Genomic DNA, 20,329 nt, shown 5'->3' with positions numbered 1-20,329 from the left:
CAGTTTCCCAGAGCCGGGTTTCTTTGTCTTCTGTGTCCCTTCATCTCTTCTCTCTGTGTCCACTAGCTGGTAGAAGGTCATGCTTAACATCTTCCAATCTGGGAACCTAGGACTGGAGACACCGAGCCTGCGGACAAGAGTAGAGGGGTTGCCAAGGACCCACTGTTCTAAGTGGTCTGATGGCAGGGGTCATCATCAGCCGGGGGCCTCTCAGCAGAGGAGAGGACCATGGGGTCAGGCAGTTGCTTTCCTATCCTTCAGTGAGCTGCAAGGTGGCCTACGGGCTCCCAGACCTCAGATCTAAGGGTAAGAGTAGTGTAGAGTACCTACCAGAGAGTACAGGATGCGAAAGAGAACCTTGTGTACCTCAAATTCCAGCTAAGGGGCACCTGAGGCTGAAGGGACGCGGGAGACTTTGAAGGAGAAGAGGTCTAGGGTTCGGTGCACGAGGCCTGGCGAGGCCAGGGAGCTGGGAGGAGAGCCCATCGCTCGGCTCCTCCCAGAGGCCGCCCCGCCCCGCCCCTGCCGGGACAGCCTGGGCGGGGACCCGCGACAGGAGGGCGCGCCGCGCCGGGTGCTCCAGGTGCAGTTCCCAGGCGCTTGGGGGCCCGCGCTGGCCTGAGAGGAGTAGCCCGTCTCGGATCTGCTCTTGCTGCGTCTCTACGCCCTATCCACTGGACGCCAGTGAGCCTCAGAATTCAGGTAACCGAGGGCGGAACTCCCGGCCAGTGCCCCCCATGGGTCCCCGTCCTCACGCTCCTATTCTCTGCCACTGAGCCACGGAGCCAGGGTGCTACTTGAAGACGGATCTTGAAAGTTTGCTCTTGGACGGTGGTGCATCAGGCAACTGCCAAGCAGACATTTGCACCCGCGCACCTCGAGCCCACGTGAAGAGGGGAGGCCTTTCCCCCAGCCTTTCTAAATACCAGTTTTTCTCATAATTAATCAACGAAGCAGACACCCTCCCCATCCTGGCTCTCCATCCCTTAAAAAAAAAGTCCTGGGATGGAGTCTGACAGTTGGTAATTCTTAAGCTTTAGGGATGTTTATATGTGTACTTCCCGCCTCCTCTCGCCAGACGCACGCTATGAATAGTCAGATAGTGTGCGGGTAAGGTGGTACAGTTTTGTGCCCAAGGAGGCAGCTCTGCGCCCTGATAAAGAGGGTACCCAGACACAGGAAGCTGGGTTTTTTCCCCTCTCTTTTCTTTTTTCTTTTCCTTTCCTTTTTCTTCTCTTCTCTCCTCTCCCCTCCCCTCCTTTTTCCTTTCCTTTCCTTTCCTTTCCTTTCCTTTCCTTTCCTTTCCTTTCCTTTCCTTTCCTTTCCTTTCCTTTCCTTTCCTTTCCTTTCCTTTCCTTTCCTTTTCCTGTCTCATTCTGTTTGGTCAGGCCAGGTCCTTATTGATGCCCATCCCAGCACTCTCAAACCCCAGACTGAGGAGCCTACACCCTGAGGTGGGTGGGCTGCAGCCTACAGGTGCAGAGCACTGGAGCCCACAAAATTCTTGGTGGAAAGAAGAAAGCCTAGCCTTCCCCAAGAGCCAGAAAGAAGAGAGGGGAGACTGGGTGGATCCTAAAGCAGCCATCATGGCTGACATGGACACCCCGATTTCACTTTTCCGCGGGGACAAACCAAGCAGATGGTAGAAAGGTGAAGAAAGAAAGGTGACCCCAAAAGGTTAAAGTGTTTGACCCAAGCAGAGTGGTGGGCCTCAGCCATGGTCTCTTAGACCAGGGGCTTCTGCATTTTAAAAGATTACTGTATTTCTTTATTATTGTGCTTGGTGGTGGGGTACATGTGGAAATCAGAAGACAAGTTGCAGGGGTCATGTGGGGCCTGGGGATTGAACTGGGTTGTCAGGCTTGGTAGCAAGCACAATTTCCCACTGAGCCATTTTGCTGGTCCTTTTCTGGTTATGCCCTTGACTGGCAGGAGCCAGTTGCTCCCTTGACGTCCAGAAGTGTGTAAGGTGAGGGCACTTTCAAATAGAATCCAAATCCCCTTAGGAAAGTCTGCCAAGCCCCAGCTAGCCCCTTGGTAAGCTCCCCTGACAGCAGGAGGGAGGCAGGACCTGCGGTCCCTTCTGTATCCATAGTACTTGGCACAGGGAAGAAACAGAGCCAGACCATCGTGAGTTAACCAGACACGGGTGAGTTCTTTTTCCAGTAGACAGGACTCTGCCCTGGAAGATCAAGAAGAACGTTTGAAAGCTAGCACCAGAAAACTGTGGACACACTCCCAGATGCCTTCACACTCTGCCCCTACTTGGAGCAGTATATAAAACTATACTTACTTCTTGTAGAGCCAAGGAAGAGCAGGGTGCTGGGTGAAGTGGACAGCCTGTCCCTCGCCGGAGCTGGAGGTTGAGAGACTCCCACTCACCTAGTGGACTTCCTCCCCACTCCTCAGAGGGTCTCATTTGAAAACATTAATTACTATTGCCTCTCCTGGATTCTTACCACCCTGCAGGGTTGCCAGGGAGGGGGGAAGGGATTTGCTTTTCTTGCCTTAGTTTCCCCTAGTGATAAATAAAGTTTTATGAGCAGGTGGGTGCTTTGAAGGCATCTGCATGCTGCAGAGCACACCCGACAGGAGACATGTATGAATGTGTGTGTGTGTGTGTGTGTGTGTGTGTGTGTGTGTGTGCGCGCGCGCGCGCACGGTGGGGGATTCTCTAGGTGGGCTTTATGTCTCCCTTTTGAGCTGTAGCCGCATTTTAGCATCCCTCAGAGAGTAGACCTCACCAGAGGCACACAGTAGCTTTGTAAGAAGTATTCACTGATGGAAAGTAATCTCTACAGGAAGAAAATTTGCCAGAATTCATGAGACCTGGAGAGCCTTGACCCTCTCTCCTTCTTTCTTCCAATGTAAGGAGAGGAGCACCCAGCCATAGAAGCAAGAACCAGAAAAGGAGAGAGGAAGGAGGGCTCCCAGAACTCAGGCCAGGGCCTTCAAGAATCACCTAGATGGACAGCTTCATGATCTGATGGCCTCTGCAAGGGCCAGTGGGAAGGTCCTAGGAGGGGCAAGCCCAGTTTCCGGAGGAGGGGTAGAGGCTAAGATCAGCCGGGCTAAGCTAATAGGCCAGTCTGAGAAGTGCGTGCAGAGGTTGTGGGGAGCTCAGAGGCTCCCCTAGGAATTCAGGAGATCCTGGAGGCAGGGGAGAGATAGATGCATACCCTCATACACAAAGCAGTTTTTCTGGGTGACCCAGAGAGCTTTGGCTTTTGCCCCAGCCCTGCCTTTGACCCCCCAGACAGCTCTGTTCATTGTCAGAGCTGGAATGCACCTGCTGGACCTTGGCGTTGGGGCAGAAAGTACAGAAGCCCAGCCTGAAGAATGTGTGATTTCCTGACTTGTTGGGCTTACAGGGGGGTGGGGAGGAAGAGCAGACAGTCAGGGATTCACTAAGGCTTCACCAGAAGGAATGTGTCAGGGTGGGCCTTCTCCTATATCTGAGGCCATTGTAGACCCACCTAGTTCTCTGCCGCCCTCTGGGGTGGGGGGAGTCATGACGGAGACCTGGTTTTCTGTTCCCTGGTATGTTGGCTTTCTCCTACCAGTTCAGTGACTTTCCACCACAGTGGATGGAAAAGTACGCTGCCTGTTTCGATGCTTCATGACTCTAGGTCCACCCTGCTGCCTAGTGTCTGGCCCTCACTTGGAGACAGTGTTGGGACTTTGGAGAAAGGGACAAGGAGATTGTTATGAAAGTATGCAGGCTGGCAGAGGGGAGCCATTGCATGTAAGAGTTTCAATAGTTTCTTGCACTTGGGGGAAGAATGGTGTTCCCTTGAAGTGGTGGCCCAGTTTTATCCCCATCCCTGTGCTGTCTGCCAAGTTGGGTTTTAGTTTGTAATATTCTCCTGCCTTCTGACCTTGACCAGGCCAGGATCACCCAAAGCAGGCTCTAGACTGTGAGTACCTGAGGAATGAGAGTTGCCTGAGCTTCAGGCAGGGCATTTGTCCCTTAAGGTCACACACACACACACACACACACACACACACACACACCTTTGGTTAATTAGTAGCTCATAGCCAAGGTGCCCCTTGCAACTTGGAGAATTCAGTGGAAGCCTGTCAGAGACACAGAGCCCAACTGCATAGCTCCCAGAGCCCAGAGACTGAAATCCAGCAGCCTCAGTAGCCTGTCACTAACTGTGGCCTTGGCTTTGACTATGTTCCCAGTGTCTGAAGGCCAGTGTGGCTGGCACACAGCTTCCTCGGGTTCTGGTTCTAACACTTTACAGCTGGCATTGTGACACTGGTCCCGTCTCTTTCCGAGCCTCAGTTCCCTCATCTGTCAGAGTACCTTGGATTCTATTAAGGCATCTCACCTCTAGCACCATTACCATTGGGAGGCAGAGAGGAGGGGACTGTCCTGTGCCATAGTGAGTGTTTCCCTGTGCCCTTGGCCTCTATACAACAGCACATCAAATCTGAGTCCCTTGGAAAAAATTACACACACACACACACACGAACACATACATATATCTGTGTTATATCTGGATGTTTGCCTGCTGAGTGTCTTGTACCACTTGCATACAGTACCCATAGATACCAGCAGAGAAGAGGGCATCAGATCCCTTGAAACTGGAGTTATAGATGGCATGAGCCGCCATGTAGGTGCTGAACACCAAACTCAGGTACTCTGGAAGAGCAGTCAGCACTCACACACTGGGTCATATAAATATATAGCACTTGGCTGGCTTCAGACTCACAGCAATTTGCCTGCCTCTGCCTGGATTAAAGTCATGTAACACTATGCCGGGCTTCTGGGTCCTTTTTGACATCTGGCAATGCCTCTGGACTTCACCAGATGTGCGCCCAGGCAGCATCGCCTCTGGTTGAGAAGGGTTGTGTTGTATCAGTGGCTCTCATCTTTCCTCATGCTGAGACCCTTCGATGTAGTTCCCCGTGTTGTAGTGAACCCCAACCATAACATTATTTCATTGCTACTTCATACCTGTAATTTTGCTACTGTTCTGAATTATAATATAAATACCCAGTATGCAGGATATCTGGTGTGTAACCCCTATGAAAGGGTAATTCGACTCTCCGAGAGGGGTTGCAGCCCACAGGTTGAGAACAACTGTATTAGATGGTCTCTGAAGACCTCTCCCCCCCCTCCCCCCGCCAGGATTTCTCTTGAGGCAAAAGGGCTTCCAGCTAGTCCTATGTGCGTGCCCTGAGCATGCATGAGGAATAACGGAGACAGGTCAGAGGGAAGGCAAGGCTGATGGACCTTATGCTGAGAGCCTCTAGACCTTGAGTTACTTAAGAAGGGGGCAGAGGTAGAAGGCAGGCCTGTGGTCTGGATCCCATATGAGGTCAACAACCTTCTGGTCCAGGGCGGTGTGGTGATGAAGGCTCTGCCTTGCTTCACATTCCCCTCTCCTTGCCCTGGGGAGGGACACAGGAAGTGAATCAGCCCAGCAAGCTCACACTTCAACCAACCCACCCCATCTGTGTTTTGGTTATTCCTCCCATGTTAGCTGTTTATTAACTCTGCCCACGGAAACCCACTCTGACCTTGTTGCTTAATGGAAGGACAGAAGATTTATTTTGACAGGTTTAGGGTTGGGTGCTAGGATTGTTGATGAATCCTCGAAGGAAATTACAATTGCTTACAGTCTTCCAGAAGCAAGTCAGCTCTGGGCTGTGGGCTACATACTGGGAAGGCTCCCCGGGCTGCAGAGACCCCTAATCCCAAGTCAGTCACCACCCTGTGCAAGTGTACAGAGGAGGGCGTGGCCAGCCACAAGGGTATAGTCATCCATGTGTGTGCTGGAGGGAATTCTACCGGAGGAAGGTCCTTCGGGGGGAGATGGTGGCAGTGTCAGGAGCTCCACAAGAGGGAGAGATGGAGGTACGGTGAGGGTAGCCTTGATACTTGTCTCTTTGTTATTGTGGTAAAACACATAGAATATAGAATTCGCATTTTGACAAAGTGTGTGTGTGTGTGTGTGTGTGTGTGTGTGTATGTATGTATGTATGTGTGCACATGTGTACCTACATGGGCCATGCACACCTGTGGCATCCAGAGGCTGTCCTCAGCTGCTATTCTTCGGGTACCATATACCTGGTTTTTGAGATAGGCATTCTTACTTTTATTTAGAACTAACCAAGTAGGCTAGGCCCTCTAACATGGGATTATAGGTATTTGCCATCATACCTGGCTTTTTTAATTACATGGGTTCTGGGTATCCCACAAGGCAAGCTCCTTACTGGTTAAACCATCCCCCAAGCTCTGTTTTGGGGGTATTAAAAGATACAATTAATTGTCAGCAAGCACATTCATATTATTCTGTAGCTGACACCACCATCCGGCTTCATGATTTCATCATTTACCAGCTAGAACTTTACACCCACTACACACCAACTTCCCACTGTCCAGCCCCTCTGCTTCCAGACTCTGTGACTGACAGCTGATGGTACCTTTTATCAAGCAGTATGACCCTCTTCTCTATGGCACATCACACAATACTGCTATGGCCTAAGTTTTGAATGAAAGGTTTATTTGGTTCACAGTTCTGGTCCAAGGTCAAGGTGATGTGTCTAGTGCCTACCCCTTCTGGCTGACAGTCTGGAAGCAGCATATAGCCTCTCCTGGCAGCAGACAAGAAGCATGTCTGTGTATACCTGTCTTCTCCCTCTCTTCCTGAGAATATCTTTGGAGGTTCTAGCTGGGGACACCACTACTTGTATACCCTTGACTACGAATGGTCTGCCATTTAAAGATGCACACATGGGGAACACAGAAGGAGGAAGGCTGCAGCATTTGTAGTAAGCAGAATAATCCAGTTGTCTGTCTTTCTGTGGTTGACCTCTTGATTTCCTTGTGGTTAGTGCACGTTGTAGCCTGAGTCAGAATTTCCTTCTGTGGTAGCTATGGACCACATTCTCTGGGTGCCTGTTCTTCAGCTCCCTGGACACCTGGGTTGCTGCCACCCGTAGGCTACTGTGGATGATTCTAGAGTGAGCCAAGTAGACAAGTGCGGAGTCTCTGACTTGGGCCTTTTGGAGTGTGTGACCTGACATAGAGCTGCTGGCCATAGAGGAAGAATACATTTAGAATTTTGTGTGCTTTTTGAGATAGGTCTGGACTGGATGAGATATGGCTCACTGGCTAAAGGGCTGGCTCACTGACTAAAGGGATTTGTCACCAATCCTAGGGCTCACATGGTGGAAAGAAAAAAACAGACTTTTGAAAATCATCCTCTGACTTCCATGTGATTGTTGTGCATGCGTGCATACACGCACAATTAATAAATGCAATTCAAAAAAATTTAAGTCTCTTGCAACAGGCTCTCCTTGGCAGCCTAGGCTGGCCAGAAGCTTGCAATTCTCCTAGTCACCCTCCTGAGTGCTAGGGTTATGAGCATGTGCCTATGTGTAGATTGCTTCAAGGAGGGGTGTTTGACATTAGTTTCAGGGATAAATGGCCTCTCTGGACATCTAAGAGGGTGGACAGAAGGAAAGTTCTAACTTACAGCAGGAGTGACTGGTTTGGAGGTTTATGGCCTCGGAGGCTGTGGCTGGAGATGAGCAGGTTGATTGCCATCCTACTAGGATGGGGCTGGAAGTATAAAGCAGGTGAACTGGGAGAGAAAGAGGCTGGAGGTGAGAACACCCTATGGATAGAAAACCAGGAGGTACCACAATGCCTGGGGTGGTGGTGGCTGCTTGCGGGGTTCATCTTCAGGTTTGTAGATGGACACCTGGCTCAGTGGCCAATGCAGCCTGTTTCTGGTTGAGATTCTAGGAGGACCGGTGGATTGAGAAGGTAGGAGCGGATCATCTTGGGCTTGGTGGGTCTGAGGGCCTAGGAGACTACCCAGGGGGAATGAACTGGGAGGCAGCGTTTGATCAGCGTGAGAAGGCAAGAGTGAGAAGTCAGACAGTCAAGGGACATGACTTGCCATAGCGTGGCTTGCTATGGTTTATATATTCTTGGACCAGGGAGTGGCACCATTTGGAGGTGTGGCCTTGTTGGAATAGGTGTGACCTGGTTGGAATAGGTGTGTCACTGTGGGTGTGGGCTTAAGACCCTCACCCTAGTTGCATGGAAGTCAGTCTTCCACTAGCAGCCCTTGGATGAAGATGTAGAACTCTCAGCTCTGCCTGTGCCATACCTTCCTGGATACTGCCATGCTTCCGCCTTGATGATAATGGACTGAACCTGTGAACCTGTAAGCCAGCCCCAATTAAATGTTGATTTTTATAAGACTTGCCTTGGTCATGGTGTCTGTTCACAGCAGTAAAACCCTAACTAAGACAGTGGCACTGAAGGCCTAAGAGAACTAGAGACCAGGGCATGTGACCTGCCCCGGGAATGTCTTATCAGTCCACACATTTGATTGTCAAGCTCCAGGCTCTGTGCCTATGCCCTGAGAACTGGACACAGATGAACATGAGCTATGACTTTAATTCGTTTTTTCATTCCATAAAGCCCAGGCTGGAACCGGGCCAGTACCTTTGCACTGCTAAAGATTGAATGTTGATAGGTGGCATGCAGGAGAAATAGAGCGTGCAGTGACAATGTGTCCCGGGCCTTGGCTGTGTGACGTGGGGCTTCTCAGCACCCCTGATGTCTGCCTCTTTTGGTTCCTTTGGTTTGTTTTGGTTTGGAGATAAGGCCCCATTTAGCCCAGACAAGCCCAGAAGTCATATGTGGCTTAAGATTACCTTGTACTCCTGATCCTCTGGCCTTCATCTCCTTCATGCCAGCGTTACAGGTATGACCTGCCAAGACTGTTTTACACGGTGCAGGGGGTGGAATCCAGGACTTCCAGCTAAGCTGTGTCCCCATCCCATGGCCTGTGTTTTGGTCCAGCAAATTCCTCGGATCTCCTTAGTGTAAAGGAACCACTGTAGAGTGTTCAGCCACATTTCTGGCAAGCTGCGAGTAGCCACACCCCCATGGGGGCAGACATTGTTCTCTGGGGAGCAAAATTGCCCCCCCATACACACATACCAGGTGAGCTTGCCACCTGGTCAGAAAGGCGAATGAGAAGACACTAATCTAAATTCGCCAAGGCTAAGCCGAGGTGGAGATTCCCTCTGTCTGTCACCAAGATGGACCTAATTAACCTTATAGCTGAGATAATCACCTTGGCCAGGAAAAGGCTTATTCTGGCTTGCAGTGTGGGGAGCACCATCTATGGTTGCTTGGCTCTGTTGCTTTGGGCCTGTGATAGGCACAAGGCGGTTAACAGGCTGGGAGGCAGAGAAAGGAATGGATCCAAGATCCATGGTTATGTTCCAAGATCCCATTCAAGGGTTCACCTTCATTTGTCTGGCAGACTTCACCCTAGACACCTTAAAGGTTCTTAAAGGTTCTATCTCCTCCCAACAGTGCTATGCTCCGGTGACCATGTCTTTAACCCATGGGTCTTTGGGGAACACTTACCAAGGCGTAGGTTAAGGGATGTTCAAAGGTCTTGGGGGAGGGCACATAAAGGGAGACCAGTAAAGAAGCTGGAATCTGATGATGAAGGCTTTAGTTAGATGAGCTGTAGTGGAAAAGGGAAAGTGGGCGGGTCTTAGGTATATTTCAGAGATGGCTTAGCAATATTTCAATGGCTGAGAGGCTTTTGACACCACAGTGGCAAGGGAACCTCCCAGACGTGCAGAGCAAAAGTGGCTGGAAGCTAGTGAGTCACACCTGGGCATGTGTTGGTTGAAGATACGGGGTTTTGCTGGATACACACCTTGAGAGTTAGCAGTACCCAGACTACTGAAGCCATGGGACCCACTGGAAAGTCCTGACTGGGAGGCTGAGCCAAGGACAGAAAAGTCAAGTGGGGTTCAGTCTCCTCCTCTCTCAGGCACGAGCCATGCTTCCAGGCTCTGCCCGGGAACAAGGTCAGAGCAGGAATAAGCTTCAGAGTGGGAGCTGTGTTCACACTGGACTGGGGAGGCTGCTGTACCACCTGCAGAGCTCAGACAAGTCAGGTGCGAACCAGAGACACCCACCCAAAGGCGGCAGGGGGGAGGGCAGCGGGTTTCCCCAAATATTTGTGACATGGGGGGTTGAGGGGACTGCAGAAGGCAGAATGGACGGTGTTAGGTGGCTTAGGGTGTTCATCGGATCTTGTGTTTTCTGCCTGGTTCTTTATTTTTCCATTTAACCATTGTGAGGTCTTATTCGTCTGTACAGAGCGTTTCTTTCTGGTCCAGAATACAGGTTGCCACATTCAGTCTTTTGGCTCCACCCAGGATATTCCACAGGGTCACCTTGTACCTGAGTCACTTTGTGAACGCAGGTGGCTGTATGTGAGGTAATGTCCCAGTCATGGAGTGGCCCGCCAGTGACGTTCAGTGTCATCAAACTGATTCACTGATCCGGAGAGAAAACATGGTTTCCCCTTGTAGTTTTTGCTTTGTTTGTTTGTTTGTTTGTTTGTTTGAAGTAGGGTCTCACAGTATAGCCCAGGATATCCTGGAACTTGCAATCCTCTGGCTTTGGACTCCTAAATGCTAGGACTGTAGACGTTCAATATAATAATAATAATAAACAAGTTTGGTTTTTTTTGTTGTTGTGTGTGGGAAGTGTATGTGCCATCGCACACATATGAATGTTAAGGGACAACGAATAAGAGCTGGCTCTCTCTTCCAGCATAGATACCAGGGATCAAATTCAGATGGCCAGGTTTGGTAGCAAGCATCTTCATCTGCTGTGCCGTCTTGCTCACCCGCCCTGATCTATGTCGTCTTAGCTTGCATAAACTCTTACCATGAGCAAGGTGAGCAAGACAGACGGGAGCTTTTTGTACTTCCCTTTCTGTGAACAGTCTGTTCATGTTTCACCCAAAAATTTCCTCAGGTTTTTTGGTTTCTTATTGAATTAGAGGAAACCTTACTGAATCAAAGGAAATCTCTGCTTGTTTTTTCCCCTTTTGAGACAAAGTCTCACGTACACCAGGCTTGAAGTCCCTATGCATCTGAAGATGACCCTGAACTTCTGATCCTCCTGCCTCTACTTCCTGAGTGCTGGGATTGCAAACATGCACCACCTTGCCCGGTTTATGGGGTACTGGAGGATCAAACCCAGGGCTTTGTGGATGTTAGGCCAGAGCTCTACCAGTCTTGGAGGAAACCTTTATGTAACCAAGAAAATTTGTCTTTTTTTTTTTTTTTTTTCTGGAGTGTAACTTATAAGTCATCCTCCTTTGTTGGGTCAAGGAAGCTTTTGCTGTGTGTGTGTGTGTGTGTGTGTGTGTGTGTGTGTGTGTGTGTGTGTCGGGGGTAAGACTAATTTATTTTGTTTTATATGTGTGAACGTTATGCTCCGATACATAATACATACATACATGGCTGGTGCCCCTGGAGGTCAGAAGAGGGCATTGGATGCCCTAGAATTGGAGTTATGGGTGGTTGTGAGCCTCTATGTGGGTGCTAGGAATCGAACCCATGTCCCCTACAAGAACAAATGATTTTAACCACTGAGCCATCTCTCCAGTCTGTTTTCTGGGTTTTGCTGTTAGTTCTAAATTGTAAGGATTGAGTGCTGGTGAGAGGTAATTTCCTAGTTGGCCGGCAGGGGTCTCTGCGATGGAGGTCCCAGTGAAGGCAGTGGTAGTGGTATAGAACAAGACCCTAGGATAGGACCAGGGATGATCTTGGGGCAACAGGGAAAGGACTTGAACCTCCTCTTGGGCCAAGTGTAAAGGAAGATGCCATGTGCCTAGAGGTTGGTGGCTACACATTGAAGGGACAAGGGAGATGGCTGAGTTAACCCAAGGATGAAATCTGGTCCATGGGCAGGGTCTGCTGTGTAAGAAAGAGCCGTAGATGGTCTCAGAGTCAGAGCTAGATGGGGGAGGGACGAGACTTCTGTTGCCATTGTATCTTCTTAGGTCCCATTTGTGTCCTTAGCTTCTGTCAGTCACCCTGAGGTCTGAGTCTGCTCTGGGGACCATGGTTTCCTTGCGCTCTCAGATACCAGGCCAGGAGCCCGTGCAGTGGGATGGCTCTTAACTAACCAGTTAAACCAGCCTGTTCCAAGCCCTTTCCCCTGCACTCCCTCACCTTTCCCAGGGACCCAGACCTCCCCTAACTGCTCCTGGCTCCATACACTGATGGTGTTCCGGAGTCCCTACATGGCAGAGCCCCCTCCCTATAGGAAAGTATGTAAGCAAGACAGTCAGCTTCCAATGGCATTGCTTCTTCTCTGTGTAGCCACTCACCTGAGTCCATGTGTCAAGTCCTAGAAATGCTTTAGGAAGCTGTGGAATATAAGGAGTAAGGGAGTCAGCTCACTGTGTGAGTGCTCAGTAAGCCAAGACTCAGAGATGGCTTAGGAGTTAAGAGCACTCTTTCTTCCAGAGGACCTGAGTTCAGTTCCCAGCATCCAGACAGGGTGGTTCACAACTGCCTGTAACTCCAACTCCAGAGCATTTAATGCCCTCTTCCTGCCTCCACAAGCACTCAGCCATTCATGGTTTATATTCCACAGGCATGCATATACATACAAATAGATCTTTTAAAAAGCTCTCTTGGAAGCCTTCCTGGAGGAGGTGGCTGGTGGCTAGAGGAGGCTCTGAAGAATGGAGATGAAGTGGGTATTGGAATAAGAAAGGCCAGAAGCAAGTGGGAAGCACAGGGTGTGTGTGTGTGTATGTGTGTGTGTGCGCGTGTGTGTGCATGTGTGTGCATGAGTATGTGACTGTACTTGTGTGTCTGTGTGTGTGTGCATGTGTCTCAATGTATATATGTGTGTGCCTCTGTGTGTGTGCATGAATGTATATGTGTGTGTATGTGTGTGAGTGTATGCATAAATGTATGTGTGAGTGTGAATGTGAGTGTGTGTGCATGTGTGCTTGTGTGTGAGTGCATGTGTCTGTGTGTGTCAGTGTGTGTGTCTCTCTGTGTATATGTGAATATATGTGTGAGTATGTGTGTATGTGTGAGTGTGTGTATGTATGTGAGTGAGGGTGTGTGTGTGTGTGTGTGAATGGGGGTATGAGTGTGTGTATGTATGTGTGTGAGTAGGTGTGAGTGTATGTCTCTCTGTGTGTGTTGGGCATGGACACTCATTATCAATAACTTCCAGTGAGGGTATTCTTTGATTGTGGGGTAGGAACAGGCCAAGGTGAGAGTGCGGAACCATCCTGGGATGGGTTATTGGAAAAAGGTTTCACACTCCAAGAGTGAGCTGACCGTGTGTGAAGTCTTGCTGCAGGCTCAGGGCAGGGCTGAGCCATCACTTGTGCTAAAGGTTCTGCACTGGGCTGGGCTGGGGCCACACCAGCTCCTCATGATGAAGTGAGACTCTTGCCCATGCTTCCCAGTGCCATTGACAAAGCCTTACCCTGAGTGAACTCAACCACTCCTGGAGGAGGTATACACAACCAACAAGCACAGCTGAGATGGTTATTTTGCAAGAGGGCACAGCCGAGTGCCCTAAGATGGCTGTGGCTTGACTTAGAGAACAGCAGAGTCCCTATTCTGCAGGATGCTCACCCCAACCGATCTGGCCACTGCTAGCATCACCTTGTGATTTATCTCATTGTTGCCAAAAGAGGTCTGTACCTTTTAAAGCGAAATTTGTTGGGAAATAATGCCACACTCACCAAACCCTTTGCCTAGATCTCGTTCAAATGCCATACGGCGGCCTCATAATGCACGTGTTAGATTTGTTTTGGCCTGCTGCATATTCTGCAAGGGTCCAGATGAGCTGCGGCTGACAGAGAGGTTTCTGGAAAGAGGAAGAACACAGTAGACAGTGGATAGGAGGGGTAGTGAAGGGGAAGAAAGTGACAGAAGTCTGCACGGATGGACTGGCAGGCTTGCCCTAGCGTGGGGCAAGTTGAGTGTTGGATTACAGCAAGGCCAGAGCATGGTGGTTGGTCACCCTGGGGAGACAAGGAGCTACTGAAAGGACAGAGTGGGCTCAGTGGAGTGTCTGTGAGCTCCTGCCCCTGAGGAGGTCTGAGTGATGCCCCTTCCCTGCCAATGGAGGAGCCTGGGGATCCCAGCTGGAATGACTTGGGATGCTTGGGGGCCCTGGAAGCCCACAAGTTGGGTGCAGCCTCCTGTCCATGAGAGGCTAATTACACATGTCAGAGAAGGAGAGAAGGGAGATTTCTTCATACGACTGTGTCCGGTGAGAAGTAAAGAGGTCCAGCGCCTCCCCCAGCCCCGGACCCTCCCCACTCCGTTTCATCCACGGCCCTGCCATGAGGTTCAGCTTTGCATAGGAGGCAAGAGGTATGGCTAAGGGGTGGTCCTGCCCATCATCATTGTCTGGGCTCTAGTCTGTCCTGCGAGATGGTCTGACACATTGTCAGAACTGTGGAATCTCTCTCTTGGTCCTCCCCTTTCTCCTCCCCTTTCCAGTCTGGCCCAGTTTACTCTCCATCTTTGTCCCAGAATGGTTGCAGGTGTTCTGATTTCTAGATTTTTATGTCACAAAACCGAAGCTTCTGGGCTGACTCCCTGAGCAGCTGGTTGTAAGACCTTGGGCAAGCCTCTTTCCACAGCCGCAAATTCTCAGCCAGTTTTCTGCTGACTTTGAGGTGTTCAGACCACTCGAGCCTTCTCTTCTCCAGACTGCCAGGGTGTCATCCAGGGATTAGACAGAGCAGAGGAACAGAGGCAGAGGTGTCAGAGGCTATGGGGCAGGGGAGGCATTAAGGCCTCTGGCTGGGCTCTGCAGGGCTGGGATAAGGTCTTTCATTGACCCAAAACCTCAAAGTTGACTTCCACAGGGAAAGCACTCTCCTGATAAGATCTGTGTGGTAATAAAGGCTGCCTTTTATTCTGAGCTGGCCTCCTAGCTTTGCAGTTTCAACACCAGCCTACCTGTGTGAAAACTCAAGCCGACTAACGACTAATGGTCTCTGGAGTTAAGTGATTCCTGCTCAGGAAGCTGAAGGGCTTCCTGAACCAGAGCCCTGACTGATTGTGCCTTCACTGTCACATACCAAAAGTGTCACATACCAAAAGCTTGCCAGAGATGGGCACTGAAATATATGTATATGTATAATGTATACATATATGTGTGTATATACATACCACACACATATATATGTAAATTTGGGGATTTCCTACAAGCATATAATGTATTTTGATGACACACACACCCCCATTTCCATTCTGTCTTAGTAATTGTTCTATTGCTGTGACGAGACACCGTGACCATGGCACTTTTTTCCCATTAACTTATTTATGTATTCACTTTCCGTCCGGGCTGCAGCCCCCCTCCTTCCAGTCCCCACTCATACAGCCCCTCCCCAGCTACTCCTCACTTTCTCCTCTGAGACGGAGGACCCCCACCCCCAGGTATCAACCCATTCTGGCACCTCAAGTCACTGCAGGACTAGGTACATCCTCTTTTTTGAGACAGGGTTTCTTTGTGTAGCCCTGGCTGTCCTGGAACTCATTCTGTAGACCAGGCTGGCCTTGATCTCAGAAATTTGCCTGCCTCTGCCTCCCAAGTGCTGGGATTAAAGGTAAAGGTGTGTGCCACCACTGCCCGGCTTCACTGAGGCCAGCCAGACAAGACAGCCCAGCTAGGGGAACAGGATTCACAGCCAGGCAACAGAGTTAGGGAGAGCCCCTGCTCCAGGTTGGGAGGGGGGCTGTATGAAGACCAAGCTGTACATCTGCTATGTCTCTGTGTGTGTGTGTGTGTGTGTGTGTGTGTGTTAGGTCCAGCCTGTATATACTCTTTGGTTGGTGGTTCAGTCTCTGGGAGCCCTTAAGGGTCCAGGTTAGTTGACTCTGGTCTTCCTGTGGAGTCCCTGTTCCCCCGGGGTCCTCAATACGTTCCCCAACTCTTCTGCAAGACTCCCAGAGCTCTGTCTAATGCTTGGCTGCTGGTCTCTGCATCTGTTTCAATCAGCTGCTGGGTAGAACCTCTCAGAGGACAGTGATGCTAGGCTCCTGTTGGCAAGCCTAACAGAGTATCATTAATAATAGTGTCAGGGATTGGTAGGCCTGTCCCTGTTCGTAGGGCATAACCCTCGACATCCACTTCCTCACAGATGCCCGCCCCACTAGGGCATTACAAGGCCAAGGAGTATAAAGACCCAGGTCAAAGTTCATGCCCTCCTTAAGGACATCCCCAACTTCACACCACGTCCCCTGGCACTCTGAAGGACACTGAGGACCAGGGTGTCTTCACTGTGGAAATGGCTATGCTTTCTTCTTGCCACCATTCCTAGCAAGACCCCACTTACCCTTCCTAAGCACAGTGAGGAATTCCACAGTGAGTAGTAGCAGCTGGGGCTCGGGCCACTGTGCCTTGTGCAGGCTTCAGGGACAGCTGTAGTGTCCTTTGCCTCTCTACACCTTGTCATCTACTTGTTGGCTTCTCATTTGTTCCTCTGGTGAGCCCTCCTGGGTTCTGAGTGAACTTAGTCAGGAGCCTCTGAGGCCAACCTTGGAGCCTCACAGTGACTCGGGGTGACAGCTCCCAAAGAGGGTGAGTTATGCATCTCTTCTGTTCTAGGGGCTGATTTAGAGAGACACATTGTGTCCAATATTATGAGTTTTCTCCTCCTCTTCCTCCTTCTCCTCCTCCACCTTTGGTGTGTGTGTGTGTGTGTGTGTGTGTGCTTTCACGTGTGAGTGCAAATGCTGGTTCACAAAGAGACCCAAGGTTGGTGTCAGGAACCTTCTTCAGTGCTCCTCTGCCTTATCCTTTTGAGTCAGAGTCTCACAATTAAATTTGGCTGCGTGGTTTTTCTAGCCAGCTTGTTCTGGGGTCTTATCTCTGCCTTTCTAGATTCAGGCCAATGATACCCCCACCCACCCACCCACCCAGCATTTAAGTGACCACTTAAGATCCAGACTCCAATCTTGCTTCAACTTTAAGGGTCGAGTTACCTCCCCAGCCACTCTTCACGAGCTTTTGAGCGGTACAGTTTATTTTAGCCCACAACAACAACAACAACAAAAACACCTTGTGTTTAATAATGCTGCACCAATACCTAATGGTGCGTGTCAGCTGCCAGGGCTCTTAATCCATGGCTGCATTCAGATAGTGTAAAATGTGTTACACAAGACGTTGGGGGAGCAGGAAGCATCCTGTCTGCACACACAAGGAAAACAGGTAACTCTTAGAGCCTGGGACAGATGGAGAAGGTTGTGGTGGGAGGGGGCTCGGGCCCCAACAGCTTCGGCTACACTTGCCCTTACTGAATCCAGATTACACACATGTGTATTGAACACTCCCTGTGCGTGGATACTTGCACACAGCAATCAGCAGTGTGCAAGCTCACCGAGGAAGCAGCTTTCTGGGGACTCTGAGCTAAGAGTGTGAACATTTCAAGCCCTATCACCTCTGCATTTGGTTGCTTTTCTCTTTGCTCTTTTGTTTTTAGATTGATCTCATTTTCATGTGTATCTTAGTCAGGGTTTCTATTCCTGCACATACATCATGGCCAAGCAGCAAGTTGGGGAGGAAAGGGTTTATTCAGCTTACACTTCATGCTGCTGTTCATCACCGAAGGAAGTCAGGACTGGAACTCAAGCAGGTGAGGAAGCAGGAGCTGATGCAGAGGCCATTGAGGGGTGTTACTTACTGGCTTGCTTCCCCTGGCTTGCTCAGCCTGCTCTCTTATAGAACCTGAGACTACCAGCCCAGGGATGGCACCTCCCACAATGGGTCATCCCCCCTCTTGATCACTAATCGAGAAAATGCCTCACAGCTGGATCTCATGGAGGCTTTTTCTCATGGGAGGCTTCTTTCTCTTTGATAACTCCAGCTTGTGTCAAGTTGACACACAGAAACAGCCAGTACTATGTGTGTGAATGCTTTGCTTACATGTTTGCTGTGCCCCGTGTGCTTGCTTGGCACTCACGGAGGTAGGAAGAGGACACTGGATCCCTTGCAGCTGGAGTTAGGGACAGCTGTGAGGTGGTGTCCATGTGGGTGCTGGGAAGTGAACCTGGGTCCTGTGTCAGAATAAGGGCTCTTAATCACTGAGCCATCTCTCTGAGAAGGAAAAAGAAAATAGCAGTTTAAGGAAGGGGGTGTTTATTTGGACTAGAGTTTGGGGGCTGGGGTTAGGACCACCAAGGCAGGGAAGAGGTGGTGGCAGCTGGCCACTCTGCATCTGAAGTCAGGGGACAGAGGTGAATGCAGCTGCTCTGCTGGCTCTCCCTCTTTTTTTCTTCAGCTGAGAGTGTTAAGGTTGGTCTTCCCTCCTCAATTTACCTAATCTAGAGACTCCCTTGCAGTATGTATCCAAGGAGACTCTAGATCCTGTCAAACAGACAAAAGGCTTCAGGATGCTCTGCAGGTAGAACTGACTTGGGGAAAGCAGCCCTTGTCATCACGAGAACAGTCAGTGCCTCACAGGCTAGGTCAATGCCTCACAGGCTAGGGTGTCGTCCTGTCTTCCCCTGTCTAACTCCTCCCTGGATTCGGATCTGTTTGCTAATCATGTCCTTTCCCTGCTGGGTCTGGGTGGCCCCTCCCCATTCTCCTGCCACAGCCTGAATGCCTGCCATCCCCTCAGGTGACCTCTTCCTGGCAGTTCACACTTCCTTCCTGGCAGTTCACACTTCCTTCTTCCCATTCTTACCTTTGGGGTGTGTCTCCTCTGGGTAATGATAATGGGATCTACTCACCCATGCTGTTGCTGGTTAATAACCACCACCTCCAGGTCCAGTAGACGAAGTCAGATGTTAATGATTGCCAGGGACTGCTTTTCCTGAAGATGAAGGAATGCCATTTCCCTGGACCCTCACTCTAGAGCCCTGTGGCCTGGAGTTAGAGTACACCCAAGAGTACACACACATACACACACACACACATACCACATCATCACCGCCATGCTCTGTTCCCATCTCTGGCACCTCAAGACCCAGAGCCCGTAGGCCTCCCTGTTCACAACCAGCTTTCCTGCTTTAGGCCTTTCTTCTCCCTAGAGATACTACTTTCTCTTTTGCCAAAGTGACCTTGGCTTTAGGATCTACCCCAAGCCTTGCTTCTGTCCTGAGCCTCTCCTTGCTTTGTTCTGGGAACCCACCTCCCACCCCCATCCCAAGCTTTGGACAGCTCTTTAGGTATATTTCCCATGTTCTTGGCTTGGCTGAGGGTCCAGCAGAGGGAGGGGTAGGAGGCTGCCACCCAGATTGGGTCAGCTGGACTCTTAGACCGTTCTTAAGTCTAAGGTGCCATCTGGGGTCAGTGGAGGGAGGGGTATGATGAAGGAAGAAATGGAACTTTCCAGGCAGGTAAGGGATGTGTGCACGGTCATCTAAAAGCCGCAGGAGTAGCACAGAAGAAGGATAAAAATGGCTCCTGTGGTGTGAGGACCACAAAGCAGGTGCTCTCAGATCTTTTTGCCTGAGACTTTATAAAGGGCAAAAGACATACAGGGTCTGAAGAGAATCAGTGAACGGGCTTTGATGGTTGTTCTGCAGGTACGCTGGGGCCTCAGAATCAGAAAGCTGGAGGTAGAGCAGAGAGGAGGGGCTGGCTTTGGAGAGGACCATCAGATCCCGGGATTTCATGGTGTTTGGGTGGCTTGCTGGAGGTTTCCAGGCCCTGGCTCTGCCTAACTCCAGCCTCTTCTCATCACCTCACGTGAAGATCAGCTCCCCATCAAGAGCTCCAAGCTGTTCATTCAAGGTGGGGAGCCCTAAGCCCTAAGCATAACGGGGCCGGTAGGTAGCACTTGAGGACGGTACAGTGCGTTCACAGGGTGTGAAGGTGTTTACTTTCCCTCTGCATCCTCTCTGTCTAGCCTCCCACACAGCAGCTGCCTTATCTCAGGCTGCTTGCTGATTAGATTAGCAGCTGGAGAGAAGGTGGAGGTAGGAAAATCAGCCTCTCCTAGCAGACTAGGAGGCTGGCACTAGCAGTCAGGGCCTGTGGTTACTTTCTGTGATCCTTTCCAGTCTTAGGGAGGAGCCTGCTGTAGCACCTAGCCTGGGGGCCAATGAGCAGGTAGGAAGGGTCTCAGAGACCCTGGGCCCTGGGTGCTTTAATATGAGTATTTAAGGCCTCAACAGCTCCGTGGCTTCTGCCCCTCTTCCTGTGTTCCAGAACCTTAGTCGTTTGGGCTCTTGCTGTGCTTTGCAGTCGCCTGGCATCCCCTCCTCTGACTCCCTGAGAGCGTGAGGTAACTGAACTGTAATACTGTAAAACTCCCCGGGTGGTTTGGGCACATGTTTTCCCTGCCAGCTCTGTCAAGGCACGTAGGGTTCTTTAGCACCAGGTCAGGCCATTCCTGTGTCCTTCACAGATGTGTGTTTTGCAAAATGGCATTTTAAAAGTGTGATTTGGAGCCCTAAGTAAAGGAAAATTTATATACAGAAAGAAAGAAAGAGAGAGAGAGAGAGAGAGAGAGAGAGAGAGAGAGAGAGA

The 20,329-nt window shown here is 50.3% G+C and overlaps 1 protein-coding gene across 2 annotated transcripts in view; it reads left to right on the top strand.

The window, feature by feature from the left end:
• The first annotated feature begins 568 nt into the window (after positions 1-568).
• Positions 569-20,329, top strand: part of Paqr5 (progestin and adipoQ receptor family member 5) — a 68,344-nt gene continuing 48,583 nt past the window's right edge. For both annotated transcript variants that reach the window (XM_029482007.1, XM_021172362.2), the window contains exon 1: positions 569-702. The gene's annotated coding sequence lies outside the window, so the exon portion shown is untranslated. The remainder of the gene's footprint in view (positions 703-20,329) is intronic.

Source organism: Mus caroli, chromosome 9 (assembly GCF_900094665.2).
Source record: "Mus caroli chromosome 9, CAROLI_EIJ_v1.1, whole genome shotgun sequence".
In the NCBI taxonomy this organism is placed as follows: domain Eukaryota; kingdom Metazoa; phylum Chordata; class Mammalia; order Rodentia; family Muridae; genus Mus; species Mus caroli.
Note: the sequence above shows the minus strand (reverse complement) of the source record. Positions and strands in the feature narration are given on the sequence as shown.